This window comes from Lissotriton helveticus, chromosome 12 (genome assembly GCF_964261635.1).
Source record: "Lissotriton helveticus chromosome 12, aLisHel1.1, whole genome shotgun sequence".
In the NCBI taxonomy this organism is placed as follows: Eukaryota; Metazoa; Chordata; class Amphibia; order Caudata; family Salamandridae; genus Lissotriton; species Lissotriton helveticus.
Genome location: NC_136073.1, coordinates 817,602,343 through 817,612,277, shown reverse-complemented (window position 1 = coordinate 817,612,277; position 9,935 = coordinate 817,602,343). Strand labels below are relative to the sequence as shown.

The window sequence follows — 9,935 nt, the reverse complement described above, 5'->3', positions numbered from 1 at the left end:
TTGCATTATGTAGCGTAGTCACATATCGTCTATTTTAAATCGTTAATCTTGATTTGAAAATATCACAATTATTTTAAATTACTAATGTTAGTGAAAATAAAACAGAGTCCTTTCAGATGACTAATATTATCACGGATTTAGGAACGTTAACTCGGACCAATCAACAAATATTAATATTCCAAGATGTCTACAATATTCGCCTGTCACGTGGCTCTGCGTGATTTACTGACCCCCTCCCCCCTTTGGTGTAGTCATAGAAAAAGGACTGACCTTCTTAGCGTCTTGAGTAGCAGAACATGGGAGGTGTGGGCAGGAGGAGGAGCTATGCGGTGCAGGCTTGGCAACCTGTGCCAGGTGAGGGGAGGGAGGGGGGCTGCAGGGACCCTGGGGGTGGAAGGCAAGGTGTGGGGAATGACTTTGCCTTCTGATTGGCCAAGACAGAGCAGCAAGGGGGTAATCCAGGAAGTGGCAGTTTGGGTGTTCCCTGTTGCTAAGAGGGGGCTAGAGGACAGGTGAGGGGGAGGGAAGAGGGAGCCGCAGCCCTGCAGGGACAAGAGCAAGGAACAGCCCACCGAGGACCGGCGGCAGCCAGAGGAGGCACGGCGCAGAGCGGTCTGAGAAGAGCAGAAACAGACATTATACGCAGCCCTTCCAGGGAGCCCTGCAGGTAGGGGAGGCAGAGAAGGGCAGTAGAAGCAGAAGGGAGAAGACAGACAGACGAGAACAATACAGACAGACGGGAGTCATTGCAGAATTAAAGGCGGACACGGATGTGCAGCAGAGGAAAACAAGGACGCTGGGAATTACAGGGAATTTACACCATGGAACATTAAAGGCAGTGGCCACTATATGGAAGACACGTCGGCCATACATTAGGGACAGGGACTCTTTGCCCTTCAATGGTATTTACAGGAGTGCACAGCTAAGCTTCCTGGATCATTGTAATAGCAAACCTGGACAGTTGTTACAACCTCTTCAATACTTGGAGTTCCTAATATGCATCTGAGAAAGAAAAGTATCCAGCGAAGACCCAGAAGAGCTAACCTTACTCTGAGAATCGAAGTATAGTTTGCACAGGTAGATACCACCTGTACCTGTGAACAAGTTGAGAGCAAGCACTTCAGTAAGCCTAAAGTCACCCAGAAACTACAGACATCACAGGTGCGACTGGAAACCCGGATGCAATAGCCTGCTCCTGAGATTAATAAAGTTGTTCAAGAGCTCAAAGAGCAACTTTGAAAGGAGTGACACCTTTCTGGGATTCCAAAACGGTTCTAAAATATTTCCTTCTTCGAAATATTTAGTATGTAATCTATCCATGTGAAAGTCGAGCACATCCTGGGGACATTTTGTGCTTACCTTTTATTCTCGAGAAGGCTAAACATATCACACCTGAACGTTTGAGACCTGTCGTCGCTGTCAAAAAAACAACCAAGCATTGAATATTTGAAGCGTGTTGTAATCTGTGCGTGAAGGAGACACCTGTCAGAGAGTCCAGGATCAACCTCTGCCTCAGAAAGTATAGTTCGTCTTGCAACCAAAATCTGCCTAAAGTAAGTTTTGGCCACCAACCAAGGTGACGGAGAAGGATACCCCATGCAGAGACCCCGAGACCACTTCCTGTTTCAGAAGAAGATGAAATCATCACCAAAACTAAGACTGTAACCCTGTAAAGTCAAACCAGCTCCATGTGAAAACTTGTGAACACTAAAGTTCCAAAGACACAACAACTGAAGAACTGGTGAATAAACTAGTTCAATCCTTGTACCCATCTGAAAAAACAGAACCAGCACTGAGTCTACGTCGACCCTCTTAGAGGTGAGTTTATACTTTACTTCTAAGACTGTTGTTCCTTCCTGAAGGACCTGATCCCATATTACATACCCAAGACCTTGGTAGAAACTTGAAGAAAATGGCCCTAGTTCTCATCTTATTGAAACTCCTGCTCCAACAAGCATTTTTTTCCACACTACATTCCAAAGACCTTTCACCTATGGAAGGAAGTGGTTTTATGGCTCATGCTAGGTATCCTTGTTCCCTTGAAGTGGCGGTCCATGTTTAATGACCATAGCCTTTGTCGCTCGTATCCAACACCTCACCTCAAAGGCTCCCTCAGTAGATATTGTATTTCATTATGAAGGGTCTTGCATACTTTCAACTGATTGCGCTGTCACATTTCTCATTCTGAAGATCCTTGCACCTTATGTAGCTGATCATGTAGCTTACCTCCAGGGCTCTCTTCCGATAAAGGAATATATATTTTACCTTTCCTGAAGACTGGTGTTCCCCGCAGTCCTGTCCAAATTTAATGCGGTTTCTTTTTCCAAAACGTGTCATTATTGCATCGGTGCCTACAGCCTGTCGCCCCATTGGGGATTTAGATCATATCATAAGCGCAGGTTTAGTGGAGGCCTACCATCAACAGTTGCTCGCTCTCCTGTGTCCTTGTTTCCCAGTTCAGAACAATAACTGGAACAAAAGTCCTCCCTTCCCTCCCCCACCCTACCTACCTGTGAGGGACTGTGGCCTGATCCCACCCCAGTGACGTTGATCCCACCCAGTCTCACCTTGGGCAAGCAACGCCCACACCTGTCCCCGGGAGACGCTGATCCCACCCATATCTCTCCCTGAGACTCAGAGCCCACACCTGTCCCTGGAGACGCTGGTCCCGCGCACCTGTCTTCCCAGCTCCAAAGGTGAACGACAGCGCGCCAGGTGCACTGGGCTTACGAAGCAAAACCGTTGACAGGTGAGTAGACGGTCACCAAGGGGTTCTAAACAATCCTTAGGTGGTTAGGGGGGGGGCACCCAATGCCTTTATGGCTACCAGGCATCTCCTACTCGCCTTGTAGTCCTATGGTGGTCCCAACCATACTGTGTCATTAGAAAAAGGGCACCTGGGCACTTCATTTCTTGCCTCTCAATGACATAGTCCCTCCTTTTGCTTCACTGTCTTGAGACAGGCTACGTTGAGGATATCAACATTTTGTGTAAGAGGTAGCCAAACGGAGTAGGATGGAAACAAAAATGAGTTTTCGTTGTCCACAAGCTTACATAGAAATGTATTTTCATTCTCTCGGCATCAGTGGTGCGTCCCCCACCTCTCCCCGGGCCACAATTGTCATGCGATCTTTCGGTCTTCTCAACCCAATAAAAGCTGTCTTTTTTAATCAACGTGTTTGCTGCATCCGGAAACTGATCTTCATTCTCAAAGGGCCTGAGAACTCGAAACCGTGCCAATCCGACGGTTCCTGCAGTAAACCACGGCGGTTGCTCTCCTTGTGATTGTCCTGGCACCACTCGACCCCACAACCAGATTTATTTTTTGCTCTTTTATGTTAAAAGAAACAAAATGATTGCACTCTTTTTTGCAGTGGGCGGTGGAGGAGCGCACGGCCGGCTATGGCTCTCGGCGGGTTTGTATATCCAGTGGCTCTCCAGCTCTCCTCGCCACGTCCATGGTACGGTGAGTTCCGTCAGGTGCACACGCAGTTGCCGCGAGCGGCCGCGGCGGGCGTGTTGCTGTACCTGGGCTTACCTGTTAGTTGTCACACGCCCCTCCTCCGCTATTTCAGTTTTTCCTCCTTCCATTTTCTTCTCCTGTCTTCCAAATTCCCGGCTGGAGGACTTGAGGCGTAATCTGAAAGCAGTTGGCCCGAGTTCAGATTTCCTACTTAAATCATATTTTCACCTGTTGGGTGATAAGGCCGGTACCCATTTGTTTAAAAAAAAAAAAAAATCAACAAAAACAAACGAACAATAAACGTGTATGTCATGCCATGGTGGCCTGGGGAGATCGGGAGGGCTCTGTCCTGAAAGTGCGAGAGGGGATTTTCTCCCTAAATGATTGGCGAGAAATTAAGAGACTTTGATTAAATGTAGTTTGTAAATACGTTTTTTGTACTGTAACGTTAAGTGCAATTTCTATAGTACAGTGTACAAACTGAATTGTTCCCAAAAGAGTTGCTTCTGCCGGCCTGAAACTCATTTCATCTGCTATGAACGGTGAAAGGCTGAGTCGGTCTGTTCTGTCTCAAACCAGTGGCTTGCTCGTATTGCGTACATCTGTACCCCGTTTGCTGGTCAGAACCTGCATTGCTTTTGCCTTTCTGTAGCCCCCCTGAGTAAAGATCTATAATGTTTCCTGGCTAGCCTATGAGAAAATAGTTGATGAATAATTCGAAAATACTTAAAAGTAGAATGTCCTCGAACTGGCCGTAAATTAGGGAGGGTATGTGAGAGTGGCATTCAGTGCACATTTGTGTCACGACAGTCTGTGTAAAGCTAGTGACCACGATATTTATGGTGCTGTATGGTAAAGCTGTTCTTCATAGCGCTACAAAACTGGTTTTGCAGGCACTGTATAATAATATTACTTACAATTGCGTTAGTGTTCTGAGAAGAATGAATTAAAGGCTCTTAAAGAGAGTTCATTGTTGGTAAAAGGATGCCACGGAACCTAATTCGGCCCGCCTGCTCTGTGCCTTTTTGTCGTGTCATGTGCGAGGGGTTGCGGCTCGGCGCGCCGCGGACGCCTTGAGTGACTTGGGGCACTTCCTCATTAAGTGACCGCCCGCCCGCCCGCCTTCCCTGCCCGTCGCCCCCCATTCTGTGCGCTGCCGGGACCCATTCCATCCGCGCGTCACCCCTACGGACACCATCTCGCTGCAGCTCCCATCTGTCCATATAGGCGATTAGTCCAGACCCGTCCTTCGGCTTTTTTAGTGGGTAAGCGCATATGTTTAATTAATTAGCAGTTTCCCCTTTTTGGGTGAGGATGGAGGGAGGGAGGGCGGACCGGCTTGCGGGAAGTTGTCTCTGCCTGCCCAACCCATGCTGAATCAGCAAAGAGTCTCTAAACGTGGGACTCTTGCATACGGGTTATAAATTGTATAGTAAAAAATCCTATATGTGCTTGACCGTGGGCGATGACTCGTGATCAGCAGTGCCAAGGGACAGGCTCTGCATTTCTTGGCTGTTGCAATCTTTCGTCACAGCACCGCTGGCTGCACACATCCGAGCACCCTGGCCAATGAGCGAAACCGCTGGAAGCAGACATCGAAGAACTTGTTCCTTTATTTTACCCCTGCGCGGTGCATTGTGGTCCTTGCGTCAGATGTGGGTGAGTGGGTGCTCAGTCTGTTGCTGTGTTAGGTGCTGAGGCTGCTCCCATCTGTTGATAGGAAGCGCATCACAGGACAGCTGTAACATTAACCTAGGACTTCTGCAGCCCATCCTCCTCCTTGGAGAAGATGCTGGTTCGGGACTAGCATTTTAACCAGCATCCTCACTGGTCTGAAAAAGCGAGTCATTGATTCCAGAGGGTTTAAGTCCAATTCAAATAACTAATGTAAATGCAAATTTTGGATTATTAAAACATAGACCATCTATTTTAATTTTAGCCATCATTCAATCTCTTCCTGCACCCACCTCTCATAAAACAAACGCTGTGACCTGCTGAAGTTGGGTACTTTGCAGATTTTATGGATTCATTGGGTAACTTTATTTCTGATTTAGGATTTTATGTCATGTTTATGCCCCTTTCTGTAGAATGAAGAGTGCAGTTATTATGCGTAGTTCATCAGCCTGATCTGGTGGTTTAGTGGACTAAAGCATCCACTGCAGGGCCTTGTTTTTGATCACATGGTCACAGGTTCAAATACCTGCCCTTTATCCTTCTGAGGTCGATCAAATGAGTACCATTGAGTTGGGTAACAATAAATGTTATTCAGCACCAAGATACTCTTGGCGGAATGTGCGCATTACAAATACATGTTATGTTTTTAAGTTGTTATTTAGATACCGTGCGCCTCTTGAACGTAATGATGGTTTCACTTTTTCGGGGTACCACATTTTTACAGTTGAAAGAGCCGCACCAAATTATATTTTTGTGACGCAAAACATTCATGTGTCCTGCTTGTGATTAAACTTCACCATCATTGAGCTGGTAACATGTCTTAGTGGGTGAACGCAGGTACTGCTGAGATCTGTGTACAGCTATCCTGCCTCCAGTGCTAATGCTGGCAGGGCCTACTTTGCCTTTTAACCCTCCAAGGTCACTGATGTGACGACAATGTTGGTGTATCATTTGCTCTTTATAGTGGTACTAAGCTACAAATACTACACAGAAATGCAGTTATTACCACAGATATCAAATGTATGTCCTGAATCCAGCATTGGCTGCCAGGTGTGATCCTCACCCAGTCCTGGTTCTTATTCATCAATCAGTTAAATTTTGAGACTTTTAATTTCCCTTCTAGCACTGTGGATTTTTGCACAACTGTGCATAGATCAGATGCCAGATCGTTTGTTTTGCATTCACATGATCCTGAGACCAAAGCTGACCCCCTTCTGAATGTATCCATGGTCTTCTTGAGCTCGCCTCATTATTGAAGCTGTCTGTTCCTGGCCATACAACCTTTACCACCAGGCTGTAGGAAGGACAACCCAGGCAGCATAATATGCCTTTAGCTGCACATGCGGGGGTACACCAGGCGTGCCATGAAAGGAGGAGCGCACCAGGCATGCTATGAAAGGAGCAAACCAGGCGTGCCATGAAAGTAGGACTGAGCCAGGTGTGCCATGAAAGCAGGACCATGTCGGGCGTGCCACGAAAGTAGGGCTACATCAGGCATTCCATGAAAGCAGGACCACACCAGGCATGCCATGAAAGCAGGGTCACACCACTCCTGCCATGAAAACTGTATCACATCAGACAGGCTGTAAGAGCAGGGACGCACCAGGCATGCCACGAAAGCAAGGCCATGCCAGGCACACCACAAAAGCAGGACCACGCCAGGCGTGCCAGGAAAGCAGGAGCACACAAGGCAGGCCATGAAAGAAGAGTCGTGCCAGGCATGCCAAGAAAGCAGGAGCACATCAGGTGGTCCACGAAAGCAGGAGCACATCAGGTGGTCCACGAAAGCAGGAGCACACCAGGCGGTCCACGAAAGCAGGAGCACACCAGGCGGTCCACGAAAGCAGGAGCACATCAGGCGGTCCACGAAAGCAGGAGCACATCAGGTGGTCCACGAAAGCAGGAGCACATCAGGTGGTCCACGAAAGCAGTGGAGCACATCAGGCGGTCCAGGAAAGCAGGGCCGCACCAGGCGGTCCAGGAAGGCAGGGCCGCACCAGGCGGTCCAGGAAGGCAGGGCCGCACCAGGCGGTCCAGGAAGGCAGGGCCGCACCAGGCGGTCCAGGAAGGCAGGGCCGCACCAGGCGGTCCAGGAAGGCAGGGCCGCACCAGGCGGTCCAGGAAGGCAGGGCCGCACCAGGCGGTCCAGGAAGGCAGGGCCGCACCAGGCGGTCCAGGAAGGCAGGGCGCACCAGGCGGTCCAGGAAAGCAGGGCCGCACCAGGCGGTCCAGGAAGGCAGGGCCGCACCAGGTGTGCCACGAAAGCCGGCGCACACCCGGCTTGCTACGACGAAAGCATGTAATTCTCGAAACTTCAGCTGCTCACTTGATCCAGTGATATAAGGATGAAACACCAAGGGAGATCCCTCAGTGTACAGGGTCCAGGCCGATGGAATTCTCTCAGCCCATCACATGCACTCCTGGAAACACCTGAAATACTCAACTATTCACGCTCCTTACTGCACACACATCTTCCGGACTCTCAGAGGCCGCAGCTGAAGAACATCTATCAGGAAAAAATACGTTTGATGAACTAGGACTGGCTGTAGTAATCCCCTGTAATGGGGGCTATGTGACCGCTATGACGTGGATGGGGGATTTGGAAAGAGAGAGTTTCGCATTCCGTCGTCAAGTCATGCTTTTGGCCAAGAGCAGAGGGCTTAGGTTGCCTGACATGCTGGTACCAGACCAGATATTTCGTATAGTAGTTCACCCGCCATCTTATAATTTGTGACTGAGGTATTCAGGTTGTCAAACATCCATGGTACTGATTCATATTTCTCAAATCTTCCCCTAATCCAACAACAAAACATGAGGGGTGCAGCAATTTGGGTGAGGGTTCCAAATGTCTTACCAACTTCCAGCACCCTCACCATCTTAGAGGGCCATCAGAGCATCCCAGTCTGGCCAATTAGCAGGCCTGCAACACCTCTAAAGGTTTTGGTACCCTGGGAAGTGGGCTCGGTGGGGCTGGTCCGGAGAAGAGTGTTGCCTCTATTTCATGTACTACTGATGCTGATGGGGAGGGGAACAGTTAGGACAAATATTTTATGGATACCAGAGCCCCCTTGGATTGTTACAGTGGGTATAGTTCGATTAGGGCAGTACTAGGGGGGGAATAGCCTAAAATATCCTGTTAAACGAGGTTGCTGAACTTGTAATAAACTGGGTTTTGCTGGACCCATAAAGGAAATACAGGTGTTTACTATTCCTTGGGCGAGCGTGTTGAAAAACATGGATGTAGGTTCGTTGTCATAAAAAATCCTGCTTGTGCAAGACTAATGTTTACTTGTTTTTATATGGTGTCTGTTGCCCTGGGGTTTAGATTTGCATCAATATAAAAACTATTTGGAATTCCCCACCAGTTCGGACTCGGTGATTATCGCTGTTGACCAGAGTGGAATGGAAGATGGAGGTCGCCTGCTCTAACTCAAACCCAAGGCACCCCACGTCATCTTACCACCCTAACACTTAATCCTCCTATTATGTTGACATGGGTCCCGGAAGCCCTCTTTGGCTGGGAGAGGCTCGTTAATGGTCCTAGACTGACCGCGCGGCAACCCCAAGCCTCACAGTAGCGCTCCAATGGAAAGCGCCTGCTTCAAAGCGCCCGCTCTTTCTGAGATGGTGGCCCCGTTACCGTATAACCTTGCGAGGTCGCAACTCCAAAACTCGCTTGGTGTTAGATGTTTGCGGTAATAATATGGCTGTAGTTTGTAAAGGCACTGCCTTGTTTACAGCACAGACCATCAAAGCCCCCCATAGCCCCCGGGGACTCCCCACTCCACTGATGCCAGCAATAAACAGATTGTATCATCGCCTCTCCCCCGTTTTGTGTTTGTGGCGGCAGCGCTTGACAATGCTGATCCCAGACGCTATCGGGGGCACCGCACCACAACAGAGGCGCTTGTTATGGGGGCGGGGGGCGTAGGGTCAGCTGTCTGAGACAAATGGGGAATCCAAAAGGGGCGTCTCTGTTCCAGTCATGAGACCAGGCCTGAGGGGCTTCACCTTTAATGTCGTAGATCGCTGTCACTGGTACATTGATTCACCCTCTGTGACCTCCGTCGAGAACCAATGGCATCCTTTATAGCCCGACACGTAACTAATAAGAGGCCCCAGCCGCATGGTTTAACTTGTACACGTGGGACGAGCTCTCTTCTAAGTATGAGACGTCCTTGAGTGCAAGCAGCCTTGCAGGCGCTGAGAGTGCTTAAGGGAAGACTTGAGGCCTTCTGCCCGGGAAGGGCATTTCTTTTAAGAGACATCTCTCTCTGTGAGTGAGTGGACTTCAGTTGCTGCATTAAAGCCATAACTGTGAATACATGCTCTCTTGTAGCGCCTCTTACATTGAGTCACTGCTCCTTGAAACAGGCCTCATCCCGTGAGCAGCATCTCTTATCAACAGGCAGCACATGCTGCATCTGCTAACTTCACGTTAATCTGAGTTTTCAGCTTGAGACAGCATTTTGTTTCTACACTCTAACCAGATGGGCGATACCGGATCCATGGGAGATAGTGGGACCAGGCTCATTTTTTTAGGTCTTGGCTTTGACAGAGCTGCTATCAATTACAATATACAGAGTGACCTTTTTAGGCCTGGGTTTTGACAGGCAACTATTAACCTGACCTTTTGCTTACTATACACATAGAGTGGATATTGGTTCCGGCTCTTCCAATCATTTGAATTTTTTTTTATACCAGCATCGTTCATTAACCTGGCCAATCATGTCTTGTTCAGCCCATTCAAGACTTTATCTCTCAAGTAATGCTGTTGGCTGTTCAGTTTTGTTGAATC

General features: G+C 48.7%; 1 protein-coding gene across 3 annotated transcripts in view; it reads left to right on the top strand.

Annotated features, from left to right (window-relative positions):
* Positions 1–296: 296 nt before the first annotated feature.
* The window catches only part of ZBTB7B (zinc finger and BTB domain containing 7B), a 134,320-nt gene continuing 124,681 nt past the window's right edge, over positions 297–9,935 (top strand). The window contains exon 1 of one of the 3 annotated variants that reach the window (XM_078670007.1): positions 297–1,818. The gene's annotated coding sequence lies outside the window, so the exon portion shown is untranslated. Of the gene's footprint in view, positions 1,819–2,614; positions 2,750–9,935 lie in introns of those variants that run through there. The other 2 variants (XM_078670005.1, XM_078670006.1) reach the window with 2 other exon arrangements.